Source organism: Meles meles, chromosome 9 (assembly GCF_922984935.1).
Source record: "Meles meles chromosome 9, mMelMel3.1 paternal haplotype, whole genome shotgun sequence".
In the NCBI taxonomy this organism is placed as follows: Eukaryota; Metazoa; Chordata; class Mammalia; order Carnivora; family Mustelidae; genus Meles; species Meles meles.
This window is the reverse complement of record NC_060074.1, coordinates 62881679-62909387: the sequence shown is the minus strand read 5'-3', so window position 1 is coordinate 62909387 and position 27709 is coordinate 62881679. Positions and strand designations below refer to the sequence as shown.

At 37.3% G+C, this 27709-nt stretch overlaps 1 protein-coding gene across 1 annotated transcript in view; it reads right to left on the bottom strand.

The window, feature by feature from the left end:
* The window catches only part of CSRNP3 (cysteine and serine rich nuclear protein 3), a 208255-nt gene that overhangs the window by 162035 nt on the left and 18511 nt on the right, over window positions 1–27709 (bottom strand). Inside the window, exon 2 of the mRNA XM_046019869.1 lies at window positions 20289–20459. The gene's annotated coding sequence lies outside the window, so the exon portion shown is untranslated. The remainder of the gene's footprint in view (window positions 1–20288; window positions 20460–27709) is intronic.

Below are 27709 nucleotides of genomic sequence, written 5' to 3'. Positions count from 1 at the left end.
AAAAATCTCTTCCAAATGCCAAGTTTTTGAGAATAAACTTAACTCTCTCAGGATCACAGAATTTGAGACCCCCAAACCAACCATTTCCGCATGTCTGGAAGCCCGCTTCATGTCAGTTTCAGTATGTCAAAAGGAAATGTCACTTTGTGAACACAAGTGAAGAAATGCGAATTTGTTCTTCCCTACTTCTAAGGTGACAATAAGACTTATAAGTTCAGTGCAATAGTTTAATTGCATTTGAAACTGCATCTTAAAATATAGTATTGCATAATTAATATGCCGCAACCAGCAAAAGCATCATTCTCTCTGAAGGACTGCTTCTTGACACAAAGGGCCTAGGGCAGAAAAATCTAGCAGGAAAGACCAATCTGCCATGTAAAGTTTGAAGCTATCTTTATAAAAGAACAAAAAACCCCATGGAGAAACACATTGATTCTACTTAGAATTCTTTAAGTAACAAGATCACTCTAATTTCGTATCTTCACAAACACATGTTGAAGTACAGTTATCAAAACCCATGCAGCATCTACTCATTTACCGAACAACAAAAAGTGAATTTCTGTGTCTTTCTAACGTGTGTTGAACTATAATAAAGTAGTATCACGTGTCCAAAAAAGTTTTCTAAAATGATAACACTTAAGTCATTCCATTTCAGTAAAGGATAAGAGTTATCAAAACAAATTAAATCAGTCCTAATTGGGCTATTTATGTATCAGGTAGTCACCGTGGGAATCTTCCACTAGCTGTGCTCGGAAGTTTACACACATTTCTCTAGAACTGTTCCGATGGAGCACTGTTTAACACATGGGAAAAGATATAATGATAATTATGAGAAATTTGCAAAAATTGTAAGAAAATCTAGGTAAAAATTTTAAAACCTAAAGAATTACATAGTTTTCCAGAAAATTTCCAATTAGTGAAATTGACCCAAAAAGACATACAAATTTGGTAAAACAGATTAAAAGAGATTAAAAAAGGTGTTTCAGGCTCTATGATCACAGGGGCAGTTAGAGTCAACAGGTTACAGGGAAGCCTTAATGAACCTTTATAACAAAAGGTTGCAAGTTGCTTAGAGCATACACTTCACCACCAAAAGTATTTCTCAGCCTTTACATATTTTTCACTCTCCCTACTCATATTCACACTTGCCACTCACCCAGTTTAGGGTCTGTTATTCAACATGGTAGACTATCCTTGCATACAGACTCACCTCCAGGACTTTTCTCTCTCCTCTTCAGATCAGCATGATGAAAAAAAAAAATCACTTGGTTAAATTTAGCTCTCCTACTATGAAACTACCAGTAGCCACTGAACAGATTACTGTGATTAGAGAAAATGTAGGATACTGCATCCCTGGAAAGACTATTGATATAGGATCACAGACTTCAACCCAATGACACCACCAACAGAAGCACCTTTGCTTTTTTGCAACTCTCCAACATTTCTTCCCATCTCCCCCTCTCAGTTTATGATACTGCTTCTAATAAAACTGGAAGAATGATTTCATTTCCTCTTCTTATCTATATCCTATATACTCTTGATATTTATACCCATATAGTCAGCCTTCAATCCTCTTATAATGGAGAAACTTCTCTCTCACCCAAGATCAATCCTTTCTCTTGGATTCTATTTCCTCTCACCAATTTTAGGTCTTTGCTTCTTCAGTTATTCCCGCATGCTCCTGCATCACCATTCCCCCTTCCCTCCCATTTTACTGGATTGGTCCCATCTGTCTGCAAACTTAACCAAAGAGGTGAAAGACCTGTAATCTGAAAACTATAAAACACTGATGAAAGAAACTGAAGATGACACATAGAAATGGAAAGATACTCCATGCTCATGGTTGGAAGAACAAATACTGTTCAAGTGTATATGCTACTCAAAGCAATCTACACATTTTATGCAATCCCTATCAAAATACCTACAGCATTTTTCACAGAACTGGAACAAGCAATCCTAAATGAGTATGGAACCGCTAAGACCCCAAATAGGAAAAGCAACCTTGAAATAAAAAAACAGAACTGGAGATATCACAATTCTGGACTCCATATTATGTTACAAAGCTGTAGTAATAAAAACAATATAGTACTGGCACAAAAACAGACACAGGTCAATGGAATAGAATGGAAAATCCATGGGACACCTGGGTGGCTCAGTGGGTTAAGCCTCTGCCTTTGGCTCAGGTCATGATCTCAGGGTCCTGGGATCATGCCCCACATTGGGCTCTCTGCTCAGCAGGGAGCCTGTTTCCCCCTTTCTCTGCCTGCCTCTGCCTACCTGTGATCTACAAATAAATAAATAAATAAAATCTTTAAAAAAAGAAAATCCAGAAATAACCCCATAGTTATATGGTCAATTAATTTCAACAAAGGAGGAAAGGAATATACAATGGAAAAAAGAAGTCTCTTCAACAAATGGTGCCGGGAAAACTAGACAGCTACAGGCAAAAGAAGGAAACTGTACTACTTTTTTACAGTATACATACAAATAAACCCAAAATGGATTAAACCTTAACTGTGAGAACTGAAACTATAAAAATCCTAGAAGAGGGCACAGGCAGTAATTTCTCTGAGATCAGTTGCAGCACTATTTTTCTAAATACAAAGCAAAGAAAATTAAAAAACAAAAATAAAATGAGACTACATCAAAATAAAAAGCTCCTGTACAGCAAAGGAAACAATCAACAAAACTAAAAGTCACCCTACCAAATGAGAGGAGATATTTGCAAATAACATATCCAAAAAAGGATTAATATCCAAAATATATTTTTTAAAAAACTGATAAAATCAACACCCAAAAAACAATGCAATTAAAAAATGGACAGAAAACATGAACAGACATTTCTCCAAAGAAGACATCCAGAAGGTTGGCAGACACATGAAAAGATGCTCAACATAATTCATCATCAGGGAAATGCAAATGAAAACCACAATGAGATATGACCTCACACCTGTCAGAACGGCTAAAATCAAAAACAAGAAACAACAGGTGTTGGAAAGGATGAGGGGAAAAGGAACACTTATATACTGTTGGTGAGAAGGCAAAGTGTGTAGGTACCATGGAAAACAGTATGGAGATCCCTCAGCAAGTTAAAAACAGAACTATCCTACAAGCCAGTAATTGCACTACCCAAAAAAATACAAAAACACTAACTCAAAGGGATACATGCACCCCAATATTTATTGCAGCATTATTTACAATGACTAAATTATAGAAGCAATCAAAGTGTCCATCAAAAATGAATGGATAAAGAAAATGTGGTATATATACACAGTAGAATATGATTCAACCATAAAAAGGAATGAAATCTTGCCATTTACAACATGGATGGAATTAGAGAGTATTATGCTAAGTGAAATAAGTCAGTCAGAAAAAGACAAATACCACATGTTTCACTCATATGAGGAATTTAAGAAACAAAACAAACGAGCAAAGGAAAAGAGGGAGAGAAAAACCAGGAAACAGACTCTTGACTATGGAGAACAGATGGTTACCAGAGGAAAGGTGGGTGGGAGATGAGTGAAATAGGTGGAGGGGATTAAGAGTGCACTTATCTTGATGAGCACTGAGTAATGTATAGAATTGTGAAATCACTGTATTGTACATCTGAAACTAATATTACACTGTATGTTACCTATTCTGGAATTAAAATTAAAAACTTAATTTAAAAAATCCCTTTACATCCGTTCCCCATCTCATCACTTTATTTCTCAATTCCACTTTACAGCAACTTCCCCAGAGAGGTACTGAACTCCTCCAAATTAGGCTTCATTTTTATAACTCCACTGAAGCAGCACTTCCCATAGTCAGCAGTGAACTCAGTGACAAACCAAATGGTAAATTTTCTCTCAAGAGAGTTTGATTCAGATAATCATTCTTTTTTTTTTTTTAACTTGGCTTCTAGGATACCATACATGAAGTAGCCTTATCTCCTACCTCATCTGCTGCCCTTTCTTAACCTCTTTACCTAATTTCTTCTAATCTTCCTGATGTTGAAATCCTTTAGTAGATTGAGATGTGATATTTCTTCTCTATTTGACTCTTTCGTACAAAAGCAGATCCAGTCCTATGTCTTTAAATACCACCATTTATTTATGAATCCCCAATTTAGCTTTTAGCATGAACCTCTTCTCTGGGCTATAGATTATGATATCCACAGTCTACTCCACAGCTCTGTTTGAATGGCTAATATGCTTTTGAAAGTTAACATGTTAATATAATAACAACAACAACAACAATAAGAAGAAGAAGAAGAAAGGAAGGAAGAAATAAAGGAAAAGAACAAAGGATGGAAAGATGGAAGGAAGAGAAAGAAAGAAAATAACATACTCCAGGCTTCCTTCTCCTACTTCAGTCTTTCCCAGTGCAGTAAATGATATCCGTGTTTACCCTGTGACTTATAATAAAAACATAGCTTCTAGAGAAATGGCTGATTCTAGGACTCGGGCAAGGAAAACAAAAAAATGAACTTGAAGCATCTTGTGGTGATGGAAAAGAAGGAAGAGAAAGAAAAAACAGGCACAGGCATGTCAAAAGATACAAGAATAAACCTGAAAGAACTTTCAATGACCAAAGTTGGAATAGTTTAAGCAAATAATAATAACAGTAATCATAATAATGATAGTATTAGATTATAACTAAGAAATAAAATAAATATTTATGAGTCTATACTCATGTAAATAAATGACTAAATAAATAAGTAGGGGAGAAGGAACAAATCTTTCTTACAAGTATTCAAAAAAATATAAGTAGATCCTTTTTCAGGAAGTGGAGTTTGATCCCCACTCCCACCTTAAGTGTGAGCTGTATTTAAATAAGTTGCTACCAAAGAATAGAATATGGAAAAAGGAAAAAAAAACCACTAATGATAAATTGGAGAAACTTAGCAGATATCATCTTAACCAAATGACAAACATTAATACCACCAGTGACACAGCACGTTAGTATCATATAGTCCCTCATATATTTGGACAAGAAGAGCACTTCATTTTCCGTGACTTTCTTATTCCAGATCCACAACCCCCATGTAATGAGAAAACACCAGAGAAAACTAAAATTGAGGAACATTCTAACTATGCTCTTCAAAAAGTAATGGTCCTAAAAAAACAAGAGAAGACTGAAAAAAACAGAGGACAATAAGGAGACATTATAACTAAATTCAATATGATATCCTTGAGTAAATTTTATTAGAAAAAGGATATTCATGAATAAATCTGAAAAGAATCTTTAGTTTAGCTAATATAATAATAAGTAGTAACAATGTCAATTTCTTTGTCTGGACAAATGTACCATGGTTATGTAAGATGTTAACACTGGAGGAAGCTGAGCAAAGGGTTTAGGTAATTCTGTGCTATTTTTACAACTTTGCCGTGAATCTAAAATTATTCCAAAATATAAAGTTAGTTAAAAGCCTAAGAATTATTCATGTTTATCTGTTTTTCTTTTTTTTCCCCCATTTTATTTATTTTTTTCAGCATAACAGTATTCATTGTTTTTGCACAACACCCAGTGCTCCATGCAAAACGTGCCCTCCCTATTACCCACCACCTGTTCCCCCAACCTCCCACCCCTGACCCTTCAAAACCCTCAGGTTGTTTTTCAGAGTCCTCTTTTTTTTTTAAAGATTTTTTTTTTATTTATTTTGACAGAGAGAGATCACGAGTAAGCAGAGAGGCAGACAGAGAGAGAGGAGGAAGCAGGCTCCCCGCTGTGCAGAGAGCCCGATGTGGGGCTCGATCCCAGGACCCTGAGATCATGACCTGAGCTGAAGGCAGAGGCTTAACCCACTGAGCCACCCAGGTGCCCCAGAGTCCATAGTCTCTTATGGTTCGCCTCCCCTCCCCAATGTCCATAGCCCGCTCCCCCTCTCCCAATCCCACCTCCCCCCAGCAACCCCTCACAGTTTGTTTTGTGAGATTAAGAGTCATTTATGGTTTGTCTCCCTCCCAATCCCATCTTGTTTCATTTATTCTTCTCCTATCCCCCTAACCCCCCATGTTGCTTCTCCATGTCCTCATATCAGGGAGATCATATGATAGTTGTCTTTCTCCGATTGACTTATTTCACTAAGCATGATACGCTCTAGTTCCATCCACATCGTCGCAAATGGCAAGATTTCATTTCTTTTGATGGCTGCATAGTATTCCATTGTGTATATATACCACATCTTCTTGATCCATTCATCTGTTGATGGACATCTAGGTTCTTTCCATAGTTTGGCTATTGTAGATATTCCTGCTATAAACATTCGGGTACACGTGCCCCTTCGGATCACTACGTTTGTATCTTTAGGGTAAATACCCAGTAGTGCAATTGCTGGGTCATAGGGTAGTTCTATTTTCAACATTTTGAGGAACCTCCATGCTGTTTTCCAGAGTGGTTGCACCAGCTTGCATTCCCACCAACAGTGGAGGAGGGTTCCCCTTTCTCCGCATCCTCGCCAGCATCTGTCATTTCCTGACTTATTAATTTTAGCCATTCTGACTGGTGTGAGGTGATATCTCATTGTGGTTTTGATTTGTATTTCCCCGATGCCGAATGATGTGGAGCACTTTTTCATGTGTCTGTTGGCCATCTGGATGTCTTCTTTGCAGAAATGTCTGTTCATGTCCTCTGCCCATTTCTTGATTGGATTGTTTGTTCTTTGGGTGTTGAGTTTGCTAAGTTCCTTACAGATTTTGGATACTAGCCCTTTATCTGATATGTCATTTGCAAATATCTTCTCCCATTCTGTCAGTTGTCTTTTGGTTTTGTTAACTGTTTCCTTTGCTGTGCAAAAGCTTTTGATCTTGATGAAATCCCAATAGTTCATTTTTGCCCTTCCTTCCCTTGCCTTTGCCGTTGTTCCTAGGAAGATGTTGCTACGGCTGAGGTCGAAGAGGTTGCTGCCTGCATTCTCCTCAAGGATTTTGATGGATTCCTTTCTCACATTGAGGTCCTTCATCCATTTGGAGTCTATTTTCGTGTGTGGTGTAAGGAAGTGGTCCAATTTCATTTTTCTGCATGTGGCTGTCCAATTTTCCCAGCACCATTTATTGAAGAGGCTGTCTTTTTTCCATTGGACATTCTTTCCTGCTTTGTCGAAGATTAGTTGACCATAGAGTTGAGGGTCTATTTCTGGGCTCTCTTTTCTGTTCCATTGATCTATGTGTCTGTTTTTGTGCCAGTACCATGTTGTCTTGATGATGATGGCTTTGTAATAGAGCTTGAAGTCCAGAATTGTGATGCCACCAACTTTGGCTTTCTTTTTCAATATTCCTTTGGCTATTCGAGGTCTTTTCTGGTTCCATATAAATTTTAGGATTATTTGTTCCATTTCTTTGAAAAAAATGGATGGTATTTTCATAGAGATTTCATTAAATGTGTAGATTGCTTTAGGTAGCATGGACATTTTCACAATATTTATTCTTCCAATCCAGGAGCATGGAACATTTTTCCATTTCTTTGTGTCTTCCTCAATTTCTTTCATGAGTACTTTATAATTTTCTGTGTATAGATTCTTAGCCTCTTTGGTTAGGTTTATTCCTAGGTATCTTATAGTTTTGGGTACAATTGTAAATGGGATTGACTCCTTAATTTCTCTTTCTTCAGTCTTGTTGTTGGTGTACAGAAATGCAACTGATTTCTGTGCATTGATTTTATATCCTGACACTTTACTGAATTCCTGTACAAGTTCTATCAGTTTTGGAGTGGAGTCTTTTGGGTTTTCCACATATAGTATCATATCATCTGCGAAGAGTGATAGTTTGACTTCTTCTTTACCAATTTGGATGCCTTTAATTTCTTTTTGTTGTCTGATTGCTGAGGCTAGGACTTCTAGTACTATGTTGAATAGCAGTGGTGATAATGGACATCCCTGCCGTGTTCCTGACCTTAACGGAAAAGCTTTCAGTTTTTCTCCATTGAGAATGATATTTGCAGTGGGTTTTTCATAGATGGCTTTGATAATATTGAGGTATGTGCCCTCTATCCCTACACTTTGAAGAGTTTTGATCAGGAAGGGATGCTGTACTTTGTCAAATGCTTTTTCAGCATCTATTGAGAGTATCATATGGTTCTTGTTCTTTCTTTTATTAATGTGTTGTATCACATTGATTGATTTGCGGATGTTGAACCAACCCTGCAGCCCTGGAATAAATCCCACTTGATCGTGGTGAATAATCCTTTTAATGTACTGTTGAATCCTATTGGCTAGTATTTTGGCGAGAATTTTTGCGTCTGTGTTCATCAAGGATATTGGTCTGTAGTTCTCTTTTTTGGTGGGATCCTTGTCTGGTTTTGGGATCAAGGTGATGCTGGCCTCATAGAATGAGTTTGGAAGTTTTCTTTCCATTTCTATTTTTTGGAACAGTTTCAGGAGAATAGGAATGAGTTCTTCTTTAAATGTTTGGTAGAATCTGTTTTTCTTAAACCTCACATCTAAACATCAGCATCTCCCATCAGCTCTACCTTTAAGATTTATTGTGAATCTGAGCACTTCTCACCAAGTCCCACATCTCTCACTTCTCCACTCAGTGATGGTTTCCCACCTGGTCAATGCCTTCTCCATTGATTCCCCATTGCCCATGCACACAAGTGTCAAGCTCTTTGCCAATGGTCTGCATTTGCTCTTCGTTCTTTCTAGAAGTCCCCTCTCACTCCAGATATTACATGGCCTAACCCTAACCCTACTATTAAGAATCTATCCTCAAAAAAGTAAAGCACTGGTGCCTAGGTGGTGCAGTTGGTTGGACCTCTGACTCTTGGTTTCAGCTCAGATCTTGATCTTAGGGTGGTGTGATTGAGCCCCACCTTGGGCTCTATGCTTAGTATGGAGTTTGCTTGGGATTCTCTCCTTCTCCCCTCTACCATAAATAAATAAATAAATAAATAAATAAATAAGAGGGGGAAAAAAGAAGTAAAGCATTGGAGGAACTGGGAGGCTCAGTCAGTTAAGCAACCAACTCCTGATTTCAGCCCAGGTCATAATTTCAGGGTTGTGATATCGAGCCCCATGATAGCTCCATGCTGGGTGTAGAGCCTGCTTGGGATTCTCTCTCTCCCCCTCCCCCCCCTCTCTTTTCCTCCTCTAAAAAAGAGAAAAAAACAGTAAAGTACCAGTATATAAGGACTTTTTCAAAAGAATATGAATTATAGCCTTGCTCATAGCTGCATAAAAACTAAGCTGAAACAAATGAACACTCATAGGGGAAAGACTGAAACAAATAGAATATATCCAATATTTTGCAATCATCAAAAAGAATAAAATAGAGCTATGACAAGGACGTCGGGGAATTTTCATAAGGTATTCTTCAATGAAAAGAGTCAGGATGAAGAAAAATGTATATAAGATGATCCACTTTTGACAAAAAAAATCTTTTGTGACTATCTTTATAATTATTTGATATCAAAAAAAATGAAAGGATATAAACTAGGACAATAAGAGTTACCTACAGGAGTTAGAAATATAGATGAATATTGCAGAGGAAGAAAAAGGAAAAACCAGGGCGCCTGGATGGCTCAGTCAGTTAAGCGTCTGCTTTTGGCTTAGGTCATGATCCCAGGGTCCTGGGATCAAGTCTCCTGCATTACGCTCCCTGCTTAGTGGGAGCCTGCTTCTCCCTCTCCCACTCCACCTGCTTGTGTTCCCTCTCTCTCTGTGTGTGTCTCTCTCTGTCAAATAAATAAATAAAATCTTAAAAAAAAAGAAAGAAAAGGAAAAGGGAAAAACTAAGCAAAATAAAAAGAAAGAAAAGAGAGGGAGGGAAGGAGAGAGGGAAGGAAACAGGGGTAAGAAAAAGAGAGAGAGAGAGGGAGGGAGCTCAAAATAAGATTATATTTTAGTTAAATTATTTGTGGATTATCTTGGAACCAGAAAATATCATGAAAAGAATTCAACAGTAATTGATAGAACAATGTATAAAATTGAACATACACTATATACATGAATATTTAGAGCATCATAGGTTTTAATATAAAAAAAAGAGAACAACTTAAAAAACAACTGGCAGGAGAAGGGATGACTATATTGGGATAAACTTATGCTGTGGAATACTATGAAGAAAGAAAAAGATAGAGAGGAAGGGGGGGAGGAAAAGATAAGAAGGAGGGAGGGAGGGAGGAAATTAAGTAAATTTTGTGAAACAATATTTACGACCTCATATAAAAATGCATGTGTGTCTGTATAAAACACAATTATTCAGAGAATCCATTTTGAAGCACAGAATGGTTTTTGGGCATTGGGCCCCCAATTTTCTCAAGCAGAAACCAACTTTTAAATATAAAATTGATTTCAGGTCTCCTGAATCTCAGGGAGAAAATAGAGGGTTGCTGCTAGAATTGATCAGGTTCCCAGGAAATGCATAAATTCTTACAGATGGTCCCAGGAACACAGCTAAATTGCAGCCTATGTTAGTCAGTGTACTTTCAGTGTACGGCAGAAAATAGAAATCAAACCTAAGAAAAGAAAAAGCAATATCCACGGACAGGAAGAAAAGAGGAAGAACTTTGCAGAATGTGTTCACTCAACTTTTGTTGTCAAAGCAGCCTACGGCATCTACTTTAATTTTTATAGTGGGCATTGTCCCTCATAGAAACCACACAGTAACTGTCCCACAGGGGAGGAACACCCAAATAAAGTCTTGAATAGTTGCTGGGCTGCCCTGTCAATCGGCATTCCCTTGAAGAACAATGAGGAACAAATCAGAGACATTGTGTTATAAAGTACGTTCTCATCTTCTCTGCCACAGTAAGATATAAGAAGCCTCACAAATATGCCCCTGTTGGAAGTGTCCAGCACCTACTATTTCACAAATGCTGATGTACTTTCTTCAGATTTCAGAAATATTGCATGTTTTGGCAGGCAGAATTCGGGTATAAACGATCATGTAATTAACTTGGTCACAAACTGGTCTGTTTGTAACACCATGTTGCTACACATTGTGACAATGTTGAGTATGAAGTGTGGATAAATGAAAGAGGGATTCATTCTGGATATTATCTGAGGGGATTTGGTTATAGAAGTCTGTTATTGGACTTCTTGATAGATGACTATAATAAAGTGACTTTACCAGAAGGTGAGCATGAATGAAGATTTTTAAAAAAAAATACGAGTAGGGAAATGCTGATTCAACACAGTTGAAGGGAGAAATATGAGTGGCATAATAATGTAATATAAAGTGCTGAGGCTCTCCAGGATCAAAAACACAGACATTAACATCTCGCTGATGCTCTCATCTTTATGACTTTGGGCAATTTACTTAACATCAGTTTCTTCACCTGTTAAATGGGCATATAAACTAGGAAAGATAAATAAGGCATTTAAAACAACATGTGAGGGATGCCTACGTGGCTCATCATTAAGTGTCTGCCTTTGGCTCAGGTCATGATCACAGTGTCCTGGGATCAAGCCCCACATGGTACTCCCTGCTCAGCAGGAAGCCAGTTTCTCCTTCTCCTACTTTCCCTGCTGGTATTCATGCTCTCGCTATCTCTCTCTGCCAAACAAATAAATGAAATCTTTAAAAAATGATAATAATAATAATAAAACAACATGTGACTCATAGCAGATCTTTAACATATTAGTTCTCTTAATTAATCTTAAAAAGGGTAACCTAACATCATTCCTGACTCAATCTTGTTTGTACCTTGTTTTCCTTTCCCAGAATTTTCTCACTTATTTCATATTTATTCTTATTATTTTATAAGCAAAAAAGCAGAATTTTGATAGAGTATTTATAAATTTAAAAAACAACGGACGTATTTCCACTATTCACAATTTATTTGCATAGTGCTGATTAAACAAAAGCGATTTAGATCTTCATGTTTATTAACTATGGTATCAAAATGAATTACTAGTATGACAGCCATTATTATTGGTGGCCCAACATATTTTTCTTTATTCTATTTTTTTTCTCTCTTAACATACTCTACATCTCCTTTCTTATTACCACAAGAGTGGATAAATGAACAAGAGCTAGCCAAACGAAGAACCTCATTCCTTGGCCACAGTGATTGGTTCAGTGAAGGGCATGTGACCCAGGCTAGAGTTATCAGGCAGGGTCCAGTTCAAGAAAACAGAGGCAATGGTAGATGGGTCAATGGAAGGAATTTCATATGGTGAACTGGTTATAATAATTTTCTAAGAGATGAGATTCCAGACAAAACAGAAAACGAAGGAACTCAGAGAATAGTAATAGTAAGAAAAAGCTAAGACTCCTTCAGCTGGAGGCACAAAGGAAGAATGGACGTCACCAGAACTCAAAATCTGGTGCTACCTCGTGGGAGCTAGATATGGGGAAAGGCTGCTCCATGGAGTCTGTGACCACAAAAGCAGGGTCATTACAGCAAAGGCTGGAAATATGGTAGAGATGCAGTAGCCACTGGAAGTATCAGCTGAGGCATGGATGAGTGCAGGGAAATACGCTGGTTTATCCTTTCATCCTGCCCTCTATTGTCCCACCAGGGCATCTCCTCTGTTGAATCCATCTGGAAATCAATGGACAAGGTACAATTTTCAGAGGAAGGGCAGACTAGACCTGAGAACAAATGAGCACACAGTTGACACACCAAGATAATTCTCACAAAGAAAAGATATTTCATCATCTACGTTGCTGGAGCTAGGAAAAGAGATATTTTCCTTGCCTTCAAGAACATAGTGCTAGGAAGACATCTATGTCTATGTGCAAGCAGATATCTTCCACAGATTAGGGAAACCCATAGTCCCATATCGGTCACAGAAAATGAGGCCTTCTCATAATGAGAAGAGAACCAAGTCATGGGGGTGGGGAGAGCACTGATTTTGCCACGTGAGCCCCAGATCCACTTTGCCCGACGTGACCTCACCCCTGTCTTTCTTGATTACATGAACTAAGAGGTCTCTTTTTGGTTTAAACTAGGTTATGTAGGGCTTTTTTCCCTTGTAATAAAAAGTCTTGACTAACATAACCATGACCATTAACTGAATATCTTAAAGAGGTTTGAGGACAAATGCCAAATATTACTAGTAAAAAAAATGAAATCAAAGAATGGATATGTTACCAGTAAAAGAAATTAAATGAACATGGTGATGTTGACAGGTCTTGGTTGACATAATAGTGAATGAATTCTCTTTCTCTTTTATCTTAAATAAGGAATTTAAATACAGGGAAAAAAAGGAATCTAAAAAGGTAATTTCCCCCAGCCTCTTAAGACAGAGGAGCCGGTTGATTTCTTTGATTCATGCCTGGTAATCAGACTACAAAAGGAATCTAGATCAATGCCAGATGGGGGCTATCAAAACAAAAATTGGCCACAAAGAAACAAAAATGTATTTAAAGTTAATCTGCAGCTATAATATGTGGGATGTTAAACAGAGCGGTTTCATCCTCTTTTATCCTACTTCAACAATTCAAGAGAGAATTTTTTTAAAAATGTAAGTGAATGATTTATCCTTTAACCCATTTGCTAAAAAGGTAAAGGAGGGCCGGTCCACTACCGTATCTGTTTACTTGTGCTGAACTATCGTTTCTAGTGTTCAATAAAGCTTGTTGTGATTATTACCATTAAGTAATGTGGGGCGAATATGGTACGCAGCTCTTATCCTCAAGGAGTTTAAATAATTATAATGATTAATTTCAACCATTTTTCATATTCTGGCTAAAAGCTAGTGAATGTTAAAAGAAAAATGTTATTTGAAATATAACAGTATTTATTTAAGCTGCATTTTATCCTTTTTGGATTCCATTCATTTTTTAATTTTTCATCAAAACTTTTATTTACATCATATTAAGGTGGAATTTCTAAGTATATATGTTTCTTTATTAGTGCCCATAAATTACTTGTTAAGTTTACTTAGATGTTCTTTTGCAGCCTCTTTAGCTTTATGCATATTTTTTTAAAAATCTAGGACAAATGTAAGATATATATGTCCTAATGTAGCCATGATCTAATTAGCATAACATTTAATTTTAGTATTGGTTAATGACCATGATAACTGTCAGCCTAATGATCAATTATTTTGGTAAGTAAAAAATTCTTCTTTTTTTTAAAGATTTATTTATTTGACAGACAGAGATCACAAGTAGGCAGAGAGGCAGGCAGAGAGAGGAGGAAGCAAACTCCCTGCTGAGCAGAGAGCCCGATGTGGGGCTCAATCCCAACACCGTGATATCATGACCTGAGCCGAAGGCAGAGGCTTTAACCCACTGAGCCACCCAGGCGCCCCATGTTAAGTAAAAATTCTTAAAATGTGTGTATGTGTGTATGTATCTGAAAATATATATATAGATATTTAAAATAGGTACTACTCTCTCCAAGCTAAAATGGCGGTTGTCATAGAAACAGCAAACAGCAGAAAGTCAGATCTGACATAACAAGAAAACAGTGGACAAAATCTTTGGAGAAATTGTGAAATAGGACAGCTATATTAGAAAAATTAACCATATTTAAAATTAATGTCATCATTTCTTCCAAACCAAGTTTCTCAGGGATGGAATTAAGTATTGCACACCCTAGCATTGTTAAGATTTAAAGTATACATGTTTTTTCAAATGTAGACATTGTAATCATTAGAGGAATTTTAAGGTGAAATTTATTAAGTATTCTTTGTGAATATTTAAAAGCAATTTTATTAATAAGATGATTTAATACTAAATAGTTACATTTTTAATCTTAAAAGATATATCCATTACCATGATCATCCAATCATTGTGTAAAAATATGTTGCCTTACATGCAGTTCAGGTCTTCACAATATCACAACTAATGGGACTCACTATTGCATTTCAGCCAGAAATATCTAGTGCTTTTAGCAATCTCTCTAGCAATCTTCCCTAGCTTTCATGTTGCTTTGTAAATTGTTTTAATAGTTTGCTTTTTTGGTCACGCTAATTAAGACCACTGCAGCTATCCATTAAGGATCTTAAAGTGATTTAATAGTTCATTATGTAAATCAAGTTTCATAACATTTCATTCAAAGTCCTAGAATTCTAAATTACATAAATCAATCTTTATTACTCTTCTATTATTGTATTTGTGAGATAAGATAAAACCAAATACAACAAACTGAGCCTCCATTTCAATTTTAATTCACAATACTTTTCTACTTGAACATTAAGCATTTATTACTTTTAAAAATGCTTTTCTAGTGTTTTGTGTTGACCTTTGAAAATCAAATATTTGTCTTTTGCTATACTTATTATGATTGCTCATTCTTCATTACATGTAAAAACTATACTTTTAACCTTAATCCCACTGTCAAATGAATTCAGTAAACTTGAGATATATAACAATTCTATTTCATGCCAGATCACTGTAGCTGAACATATAAGACATATGCTACAACAATTCTATGGCCCTAAAACATTCCCAGTTTACTCCCAAATTCCTCAGACAAAAAAAAAAGGAACATTTTCAGAGTACAAACATGTACTTTCCAGAGTGAAATGGTTAAATATCACAGCCAATTCAGAAATAGCACCAACTGGCTCTTTTTTTTTTTTAAAGCAAGACCAGATTTAATTCTATTCTGCATTCACATGCACACAAATATACTTCCCTCGAGCTGTCAGAAAGCATCAGATTGCCTAATCTGCATGATGAATTTTAAAATCTTCTGAGAAACACAAGGACATTTGCTTCAGGCACTATGATTTCATCATCACCATCATAAACAAGTATAAAGCCAGTCAACCTTTGGTATTCAAACCAAAGCCAAAAGATTATGGGGCTTTGAAAATGGTTAGTAAAATTTGAATCACCTCAATTTCATTTGGATCCATTTTTGAAGTCATGATATTTTGCAGTTAGGCAATCGTCTATCTATTGCCTGTGAGTATTCCTAGGTTACCCCCAAAATAAGGATGTGATTCTTATCAAGAGGTTTATAAAACATGCAAATACTCTATGAAATATTTGTAAAGAAATTACATCATCAGATGAAAATATTCTGATCACTAATGTTAAGACAGTGTCTTTAAAATTTAATAGCAACTCTAATTCTTGTACTCTTATGAAATACAGCTACCCTATGAATTCTACCTATAGACATCCTGAGTAAATAATGGATGTGGAAAATTGGAAGATTTGCTATACTTTGGATCTTATCCTACTAAGGCTTTATCACTTCTATACTGTGAGAAATAGTACCATTAACCCCATGAGGAACAACCTTTACATTCTGTTTTTCATGGTTGCTAACTGAGAGTTAAAACCACAAGCAGTAAGCATTGTTTTTCTAGATTCACTATGACAGTGATATATAAAAACGTATTTGAAATTCAGACCAATTGTGCTTTTAAGTTTAAAGCCAAATTTAAGTTTTTCAGGGCTTAAAACAAACAAGCAAATATAAAAGCCAATTCTGTACCTAGGCAGCAAAATGGAATATAATTACTGCATTCAGCCAGAAGCTGTGACTAAGTGAGTCTAATCGAAATGCAAGGTAAGTGGGTTTCTGAAGTCTTGAATTATTGAACAAGTAATGTAGGGTCCTGGAGTTCAAGGGATGGAAAGATATCATTATCTTTTTTTTTTTTCCCTAGGGAGTCCAGGCTGCCCATTCACCCCTCTGGCAAAAGTGGAGTGTACAAAGGTTTTACTTTTAAGGTAAATGAAATAACCCTCTATTTGTTAGCAGCTGTTAAAGATGCACACTGCATACTTCATCTCATCTTCTTTTCATTGTTGCATTTTCATATTATCACAAGTAGCATTATGTTACCAAGACAAACCAATTTCCGTCACGGAAATGTAAAACAACATGTTTGCTGTAAGATAGTTCCATCAATGTCGGTGACATACAAGGGAAGTCTCAACAGTCTGCCCTGTCACTTACTTACAGAAAAAGGAAAGGGAAAGCGCTCATTCCCACTCAAATTGAATTCTCTGTCCACTATTTCTTTCGCTCATTGAATTTATTCATAAAACTCATCAATGACACTATATTACATCCAAGAGATACTAGCACTTTCACTAGAAACCAACTGAAAAGAAAAAAAAAAAAAAAGACAAGAGATGAAATGCCAATTGCCCTTTCACCAAAAGACTCATTCCATTTCTAACAGGAGCCGGCACAAAAGCTAAACCAATATCTCTCTGCTGGTGATTTGGGTCCGACTTAGTATTCAGTGATATAACAGACCCACCAGAGAGCAGCAGCGTCAGTCTCATAGAAAGGTAGACCCTAAGGTTCTACAATAAATTCCTCTGCCAATAGCTGACATGTGGATTCTTCTCTAGTTACTCTCACTGGGCCTCAGTCTCAACATCTGTAAAAATAAGAAACAGTCTAGATGTTCTCAAAGGTCCTACTAGACCTAACGTTCTTTGAATTCAAAATGACGTTGATTCCTTACTGCCGTTTTTGTCTTATTCCATTACATTGTGTTGGATCCTCTCAAAAGAAATTCAAACGGGTTTTCTTCCTTCACTTGCCCAACTTTATGAAATAATCAGTAAGCTTTATATTGATGATTAAGTTAATAATCTCACAATAACAGGAAATCATCCATAGGTCACATTTTCCACCCATTCTTTCTTACCCTCCTCCCCACTGTTCATCTCAAGTCATGGTTCTGATCATGCATTCAATTACAAGTTGTCCAGTGATGCACACCATCTCCTTACATCAGCAAACATTTCCCTCAAAACCCTTGAAGATTCACTAAGAGTACATTAGCAACAGGGCTAGAAGACAGATAATAAAACTTTTGAAGCTACTTTCTTCATCAGCCTGACTTCTCCTCTCTGTACCCTGGAGCCTCCTCCTCCACAGACTTTCACAATGGGGATGAATGAGAAAACTGGTGAACAGATGTCCAATTAGTTTATTTTATCCAAATAAAACCACTCTCCCCTCAAACTTTTCCCTTTCTGGGGTGCATACTTCATCTCATCTGCTTTTTCAGGTGCTCATAACAAGGGCCTGACCTATAATTTTTCAAACTCCTCAAAGCCACCAGAACATCACTTTCATCTGGAAAGCATCTTGAGCCACAACTGTAAGATCTGATGGTGTTTAAATGAACATTATAGGTACTTTGTGAACTCACAAGCTATAGAAATCAATAGATTTCTTGCATAGAGTGTCCTACAATTGATTTTTCCAGGAGAGTCAATTTGTAACTTTAGGAGAGACATAGACACCAGGGAGGTTGAAAGCATACTGGAGGTATAAAAACAACAACACAGGCATGTGGAAATGGCTGCCCTGGTGAGGTGGTATCTCAAAGAAAGAGAGTCTAGACTGATGATGTTTTTCAGGAGTGGCTACAGGGAAAAAGTCAAAAAATTCCAGGCAGCTCCTGCAGTGATCTGGGGCTTGGAGATGGAAAATTCTCCAAGGTACACATGCAAGGTATTCAATAGCATTCTTGAGGGTCTTGAATTTAAATATACAGTAAGGATAAGGACGGCCAGTAGATTTGTTCTCTCTGGCTTTTAAAAACTGCCTGAAATTGTAAAAATAATGTATTGTCTACTTGAAATTTGCTAAGACATTAGATCTCAAGTGTTCACCATTAACAACAAAAACTAACTACGTGAGGTAATGGAAATATTAATTAGCTTGATTGTGCTGATTATTTCACAATGCATAGATGTAACACAATGTCATATTATACACCTTAAATATGTACCATGTTTATTGTCGAAGAAGGTAACTATTACGATAAAGGAAAAAATTATCTAAATTTAATCTAATCACTCAATAAAGAAATCTAAGCATCATTCAATGCTTAGTACTCTTCAGCACTCTGGGTGACAGCAAGGTGTATGCCCTCCACAGGGCTACAGTCGCACAGAGGAAGGAGGTGAAAGGCTTATTCACAGATAAATCTCAAACAAACCTACCCCCAGACCCACTGACTCACAATAACCTTTCTGGGTAACTAGAGAATCCCATTCTCAAAAGAGCTCTTGCTTTCTCCCTTCTCCCAAGTGTTCCTTTGTCTCTTCCTCACTTTTTATACTTCCCACAAGTTCATAGAAGTATAAGTTTAGAGATAAACGATACAAAGTCTAAACAATTTTATAAAACTATACCTATTTTTATTCTAAATGCTTCTAACAAGGATGAGGGAGAATTCATGAATATCAAACAAACTTTCAAATTCTTGGAAGTGGAGGAAAGATTATTAAAGATGGAGTTTCAGGGGTCATAGAGCTCTGATGCATGAACATCAGTGTGAATTTGAAAAGGTTATTTTGGTAAGTTTGGTAAAAATCCCCAAACATAAATGCTTTAGAAGAATAATACCAAAAAAAAAAAAAAAACTATTATGAGGAAAAAAAAAAAAAAAAAACCTCCCTTTTCTGTTGGATAATTTCTACTTTTACTTCTGGAATGGAGCTTTAAAAGGAAGTTGATATCCATCATCTTCTGGGACTTTATTTGACCTTGTTTAGTTTTGCTTTAAATGATTAACTTCTAAAACTAATTTAGAGATCCCTCTTTCCTTAATGGACACAGCAATGTTAGAAATTTTCACCTATTCCAAAATCGGTTACATGTATATTAGTTACATGTATTAGTTGGAAGCCTAGAATTTTAAGTTAGAACCTACCATACTGAGGCAAATATTGTTGTTCATATTAATTGCTTAGGAAGGTATATATGTGCAGAAAACGGCACTTACTATAGGGCATGAACCTGGCCTCAAGTCTGAGGTTTACCAGTGATAGAAGCTAAGGGATTTCAAGGCTTTGATTTCGTAGCAGCATTCTTCTAAAAACAAACATCAGGGGCACGTAGGTGGCTCAGTGGGTTAAGCCTCTACCTTCAGCTCAGGTCATGGTCTCAGGGTCCTGGGATCCAGTCCCACATCAGGCTCTCTGCTCTTGGGGAGCCTGCTTCCTCCTCTCTCTCTGCCTGCCTCTCTGTCTATTTGTGATCTCTGTCTGTCAAATAAAATCTTTAAAAGAAAATAAAAAAATAAAAACAAACATCATTTTCTCACCTAGGAAATAAATGTTTTGTACTGAGTGCTGTTAATTCCATAACTCATTCTCTAGGATTATTAGAAGTTCAAAAAAGCTCAACTGATCAGATTTCAAAAAGATGGATTTCAGAAAGCTGAAGATGCAGAGGAAATAATTTTCAATTGCTTGCCTTAAATTGGACTCATTTCTGCCTCTCAGAATCACTCCATAGAGATGAACAGAAGAATGCTACTGAGATTTAATTAACTAAAATGATATCACGTTTTACAAATAAGTCTGATAGGACAAAAAACTTGGAGCAGATATAAGGCAGTGGATAAAGAGAGAAACTCCAGGAACCAACAGTCCAACATGGTTTAGAGTACAGCCTGAAATAGAGCTTCAGATACTCACCAGTGAAAAGATTACAAGTGGACGGATTGACACTATCAAAACTGTCAGCACCGTCACAGCTAAAAACGTCATCATCTGATTCCCGCACAGGGGAGCGGGGTGAGGAGCCGTCGATTTCTTCAAACTTCCCCTTTAAAATTCCTCTCATAGCTGCAATGCTGTCACATGTACCTGTAACAGGAATGGGAACAACAGAGCCCTGAGACGTCTGACCACGGCAGAGCCCAAGTCTTCAAATCGTTTTCTGAGGCTATAATTTTTTGAACTACATCCACCCCATTATCATATCTGTGCAGAAATTATTCCTCCCATAATGTTTGAGAGTGTTGAAAACAATCCTACCCTGATTCGTTGTTATTTGCATTCTCGTGTCTGACAATGGCATTTTATAAGAAAAAGTCCAAATTAAGAAGATAGAATCAGGGCACTGCACAAGGAAATAGGGTTCACTGTTTTGAAACGTCAAAACAGGAGTCCATTACACTTATTTGATTTGTTCTAGCAAATCGTGTACTGTCATTGACAGAGCTAGAGTTCAGGACAAAATAGATCACTCACTTGCATGCTGTCATACCCTGAGCATACTGATTAGGGCATGTCTATCTTGCTTGGGATTTCTTTTTTCTCGGGTACAAAGGCATCTACTTTCCTGGGGCTCTTTGTCCGTCAAAAATCAAATTGGTTGCTAGGAATGGCTGGCTATACCTGCAGAATTTAGATGCCTTATCATGTTTCTAGTCAATTCAGCAGAGCTGCAGGGAGTACCTGAGTCCTATGCCAAGGAGGTTTGGCTGAATAGATTTTAGGCAGGGTGAACCACAGTCCCTAAATCTTTTACTGGATAAAATATTAATTTGAGACTGCTCACTCTCCGAAACAGCATGGTCAGTGAAAGCCAGTCAGAGGTAGCCTGATGTATTTAAAAATTTTGTTAATGTCAATTTAGATGAGTCATTAAACCTCCAAGAGTAATAATTTCTTCATAGCTACAGAGTAACTGTTAAGATGATCAGTGGTTCCTCTGGTGACAGATAACCTCGATGAGTAAAGAGGGTAAGATGTAATAAAATCATGAAGTCATTTCAGTCTTCTTTTTTGTCTACTGTTACTTGTAACAAAGGTATCAAGAAATATTCCTCTACCCTACTGAGACAAGAAAATTAAAGGGAAACCATGAAAAACTGGGGGGTTTTTGCTCCTTTTCCTGTTTCTATTCTTATTAGGATCTAACCCTCCACGTTACACATGCCTCATAGAACAGATAGTGAACGTACTCCTTTACAAGGCCAAAGAGTTAATGTCAAAGAGTTAATGACTTCTGTGGAGTCTTCCAGCACAGTAGATAACATCTAAGGAGGGGCCGGGCAAGGTTCTCCAAGACCACTAACTCACCAAGATCCCTGGCTCCAGGTCATAAATGACTCTTGGAGTCACTTTTAAACCCTTTTCTTTGTTCCTGGATGCCTGAGAAGACATGTGCACCAGACCACCATTCCCAATAAAAACCCCAGGCCCCAAGCAAAGACGAGACTCATTCTTCTTTCTTTCCGAGTCTCCCAGATGCTCTGCCTGTATGCGCCCTCTCTCTCTGTAAACTCTGCTCTCCCTTCCTCTTGATGCACATTTGATCTCTATCCTGTAAGCCAAAGACTTTCTTGGCTAGTCCTACAGGACCCCTCTGGGTCCTCAGTCCCCACCAGCTCACATCACTCTGATAGCACAGGCACAATAACAAATGGTCTCCCAACCAAGGAGAGAGCGGGTAAAATAGCATGAATTGTGGTGAAGTCAGGATGCACAGCCAGGCCGAAGGGGGACACGCCTACTCAGGTCCAGTCACTTCAGCCCCACGCCTTCCCCGCTGAAGCTGTTCTAATACTTGGCCAGTGTCCCATTCACTTTCAGAAGTGATCCTTACTTTTTACGTTTTACATTCCCCATCTTCCTTTCCCTTACTAATCTTGTTTATAAAATTAGAAGAGCGATTTTTAGATTACATGGTAATTTAAAGCCCAACTTGGACTGGCTCAGGAAGAATGACAAAGAATGGTTCAGGTAGGTGATGCCAAAGGGCTCACAGACTAAGAAATCAAAATATTCCCTTCTCCAGTCACCCGGCACAATACCAGAAATGCCTTTGCTAGAAAATATCAGCTGGAGGAACAAACTGATTTTACAAAAGACATTCCACAATATATGCTACCAAGGGAAAGGCAATACCTGAAGCCATTATATCTCAGCATGGCAGGGCTATCTACGTCTTTTGGTAACACGGGACAAGTCTAACTAGAGTAACTTTGGTAAAAATGTAGTGACCTTGGGACTGGCTACCCTCCTAGGGCCTCCCACTGACCTCAGAGTCTCCTGTTGCAGTAGCAGCATCTCAGTAGATGCTTCTATAAGGAACTATCTTACCATTCAATGATAAAATACGAGCATAGGAAAAAAAATTCCTTTCTCCAATGGTGCTGATTTACTAGCTACAGATAACTAAAATAAATAATAATAAAAAGTCAAGCAAGTACTAACAAACAGATAAACAGATAATATGTCATATGGAGATCAAGGTTATGGAGAAAAATAAGCATTTAAGAGGTATAGTGACTACAAGTTTGGCTGATACAGAATATTCCATTTCTTTTAAAAGATTTTGTTTATTTATCTGACAGAGAGAGAGAGATACACAGTGAGAGAGGGAACACAAGCACGGGGAGTGGGAGAGGGAGAAACTAGCTTCCCGCTGAGCAGGGAACCTGACACAGGACTCCATCCTACGACCCTGGGATCATGACCTGAGCTGAAGGCAGACGCTTAATGTCTGAGCCACCCAGGTGCCCCAGAACATTCCATTTTTAGTTGATTGGAGAGCTAAGGGGGGCAGCAATTTTGACATCTGGGGGGAAAGAATTTCAAGTCAAAAAAAAATGGTATGTGCCAAGGTCTTAGGCTAGGCATAGTGGGCAATTAGGGTAGACAGGAATGGGGGCTAGGTTGTGTAGCATGTGGGAGGACTTCAGCCATCACTCTACATGACATGGAAGCCACCACAGGTCTTAAGTCATAGAGTGACAAGATCTGACTTATATTTTTAAAGATGTGCCCATTAGCCTATTATTTCACAAGAAAACACGGGGCCAGTGGTAAAGTGATGACAGATTTCATGGGAAACAGGAAAGACACTAGAATTAAGGAACATACTGAGGGAGGACTTAGTGACTCAGATCAGAGTTAGAGTCAGAAAACCTGAGTAGTCAGAGGAGAGGAGAGGTCATAATTTCTTTTGGGGTAGAACAATTTAGAAAGAGTTTAGAAGGGGAAGGGAACCAAAGTACTACCCAAAGCAATATGATTACTTAATTTTACCAAGGACCACCTCTGTCCCTAGATTACTGATTACTTCATGACAGTGAAGTCCACCTTATCTGCCAGGTTTCAAATAGGAATTCAGATTCATGGGTACCACTTTGTGATGTTGCTTTGGCGAATAAAATTAACTATAAAGGGGCGCCTGGGTGGTTCAGTGGTTTGGGCCTCTGCCTTTGGCTCAGGTCATGATCTCAGGGTCCTGGGATCGAGCCCCAAATCGGACTCTCTGCTTGGCAGGGAGCCTGCTTCCCCCTCACTCTCTTTGCCTGCCTCTCTGCCTACTTGTGATCTCTGTCAAATAAATAAATAAAATATAAAAAAAATTAACCATAAAAAGTAAGCTTTCCTTTATCACTCTACAGGAATATTTCTTTTAGTATGGCAGAAAAGAGAGAATAAATGGACAATGGTTACTATACATGGGAAAACAGAGACAAAGAGTTAATAACTATTTTATTCACCACCCTTTCTAAAGTTACTTTTTCAAGATTTTTAAAAAGTCAGATCTACAACCACCACCTGCTGCTGCAGGGATTATAAGACTCTGGATCTCTTTAAAAGTCAATCTCCAGGGGTGCCTGGGTGGCTCAGCAGATTAAAGCCTCTGCCTTCAGCTCAGGTCATGATCCCAGGGTCCTGGGATCAAGCCCCACATCGGAATCTCTGCTCAGCGGGGAGTCTGCTTCCTCCTCTCTCTCTCTGTCTGCATCTCTGCCTACTTGTGATTTCTGTCTGTCAAATAAATAAATAAAATCTTAAAAAAAAAAAAAATCTTAAACATGTATTGCATGGAGCACTGGGTGTTGTGCAAAAACAATGAATACTGTTACGCTGAAAAAAAAATAAATTAAATAATAAAAAAAAAAGTCAATCTCCAGGTTAAAAAGTCATGCAGTAGCCTAATACAACTGCTCATTATTTAGTTGAGTGACTATCTCATCTTCAGGTGACTTACAGAGGTTTTAGAAGAATTACAGAAAAGGTCCTAAAAACTCAAGGCTGTTGATAGATTTTTTTTTTTTTAAATGTTGATAAAACTTAAGTTTGTTAGTTCTAGGAAATTATTTGGAAATTTTTCCTTAGCTGATATGAAATCAATATGAATAATTTACGTGGATTTGCTCATATTTATGCTTTTAGGTCCTCGTGGCCCTGAAGAATCTTGGGCAAAGTCATTGAAGAGAGATGGGACTGTAGAACTCGACAGCAGAGGAAGCACAAAGAAATGAAGTGTAGAGGGAAAAAATGTCCTAAAGCATAACAAACACTTGTTGAAAGAGAGATTTCATCCTACAGATTGTGTCTGCCAATCTGATCCCACTGGAGTGTGCTTTGGTTGTAGGACTAAAACTGAAATACTACAATTATTTCCATGGCAACAGACATGAGATCAGCAGGAAAAGCTAAATTGTGACTTTAAGATGCTCCCCCATTCAGATTTCTGCAGGAAGAAGTGGGAAGGAAGACCAAAGAAAAGTTATGAATGTCCTTGGATGAGTTTTCCCCATCCATATAGTCAAGTGGAAGCAGTCCTAAATAATACTAAGTCACCCCTAGGACACAGACTACTGTTTTGAGAGTATGTGGCCAGAAGAAAATGTTAGCAAACAGCAAAGTTCAGATGGCTTAATTTAAATCTGCAAGCATCAAAAAGATCATGCTATTTTTTGTATATTTGTTAGTAGTCAAAGTTTTATAATTCTACTTCGGGATCCCCCAAAACGTATGCATTTCTGAGGTCAAAAAAAGTAGTTTTCTTAAGCTGGTTGGCTTTTTTCTTCCTTCCTTTCTTTTTTTTTCCTCTTCCTTCTTTCCTCCCTCTTTCTCTCTTTCCCTTCCTTCCTTCCTTCCTCTGGGTTTTCTTGGTCTACTTAATGGAAATACTATATTATTACTGATCCTCTACCCAATAATTCCTTTTTAGAAGCATATAAAACACAATTTTTTAATACTGCTTCTAATATGAAAATACTTACAATTTGTTTATCTGTCAAATAGAATAGTCAGATTTTGAATTAAAATATTTGAAACAGTTTAATACTTTACTACAAATCCAGACCCTGAAAAGGCAAGATATTATTAGTATTTAAGAGAAGAAAACTGTACGTTCTTAATTTTTATGTTCAATTGATGTTGTAATGAGAAGTAACTGAGTCAAGACTGCTTGCTAAGAGAATGTAAAGATAAAAATATATTGCATTTTGAGGTTAGAACTACTATGAATGTTGGGTACATTGACCTTTCTACAAATGGAATTTTTTTAAAATAATAGTTTAGAGTTTATATGGATCTCCCCTACAGACTTAAATATTTGTTGCTATTAGGCAAGCTTTACAGAACAAAATACCCAATGGTTGACTTTTTAATTGGATAACGAGTACCAGAGAGCACAAATATTTTAGTAGTAAAGCTCCACAATCAGAGAAATGTATTTTTATGTTCTTTTTATTTCCTCTGCAATAAGGACACTTCCTATAGAGCTAGAATACCACTGGAGGCTTGAGTTAATTACTGAGGTTAATTGACAAATACTAGAACAAGAGTGGGATAGGTTGCTGGGGCTAGAGATGGAGACATAATAAAGGTGAATAAAAATGAATGAAAGGTCCTGGAAATATGGAGGGAAAGTAGGGCAAAGGACAAGAGTCTGAGAAGGATAGAAGGCAATCCCCAAAAGAGAAATGGACAATTAAGTGACTTGAGAGAACCAGACATTGATTCTTATCAAGAATTTAACTGCAGAGAACAAGAGGTAGTAGAAACTACCATGGGCTGTAGAGTCTGAGAAATGCTAGTTCCAAAGATGATGGAGTCATTCACAGGGTTGATAGGGAACTGGGAAGAATTTCTTTAATCTGAGTTTGTGGTGATAATCTGGATCTCCAATTAAAAACACATCTGTTACTTTGAAATTGAAGATCTGAGAGGCCGGCACTGGAAAAAGCTTAGGAGAACAAAGCAATCTGTGCTGCTACTGTCACCACTAATTTGCCTTCAGGTACAGTAAAGCAGTGATCCTTACTGCAGAAGATTTAAACTAGGCTAATCGTTAACATTTCCAAAAGCTATCTTAAAAAATAGAGTCCCAGGAACCATTAGGAATCATGGATGATGAAAAGACGGAAGCTAATTGCTTAAAAATTTGGTTTCACCAACTTGTAAATAGGAGTTTTTCAGCAAGTCACTTAATTTCTCTGAGCCGACGCTGTCTCACCTGTGAGACAGGGCTAACAGCTGTGGTATAGTGGTAGAATGTGGTACAATGAGCACTACAGCGCTTTCCTCAAAACCGTTCACATCTACCTCCTCCATTGGTATGTGTTATTATGTATTGCAGAATCTTGCATTATAGCTGAAACAAAACAGAAACCATTCTCTAAAATCTTGACTGAGACCGTAATTTAGCCACTTTAATATAAAACAGGGCTATATATTAGGAATGAGCGACCAAAACACACTATTTGCATTTCGAGGCACTGAATGTCAATAGCACACCTAAAAAAAAAAAAAAGAGAGAGAGAGAGAGAGAGAGAGAGATGATGCAGTCTTTTTCTGAGGATGCCCATGTTGTTCTTTTTTTTTTTTTTTTTTTTTAAAAAACCCATGTTGTTCTGATTGATGGACACAGCCAAACAGACATCTGAGTACGTTCTCTTCCTTGTCAAGTGACCCTGTCCACCCAAAAACTTACCTCAAATTTTAGGAAGGATGCTGAGACTTCATAAGAAGTCTCTAGAAACCTAGTACATACAGCTGTCTGAGGAGGCATGACAGGGTCTGTTCCCTCCCTTGTCAAGTGAACTTGCTTTGCTAAAAGGCCACCTAACATTCTAGGGAAAAGCATGAGTTGATTAATATTGCTTATGCAATTTTAACCTATAATTTCTCTACTTCTGTCATGAGTTTCCTTCTCATTCAATATTTTTCAAAAACTATACATTTTTGTTTGATTTATACTTTCGTGCTTAAGGCTACATAACATTTCATTGAATGCTATGCTATAATATTTAACTACAACTCTAAAGGGAGATGTTTAGTTTCTCTTTAAGTGTTTA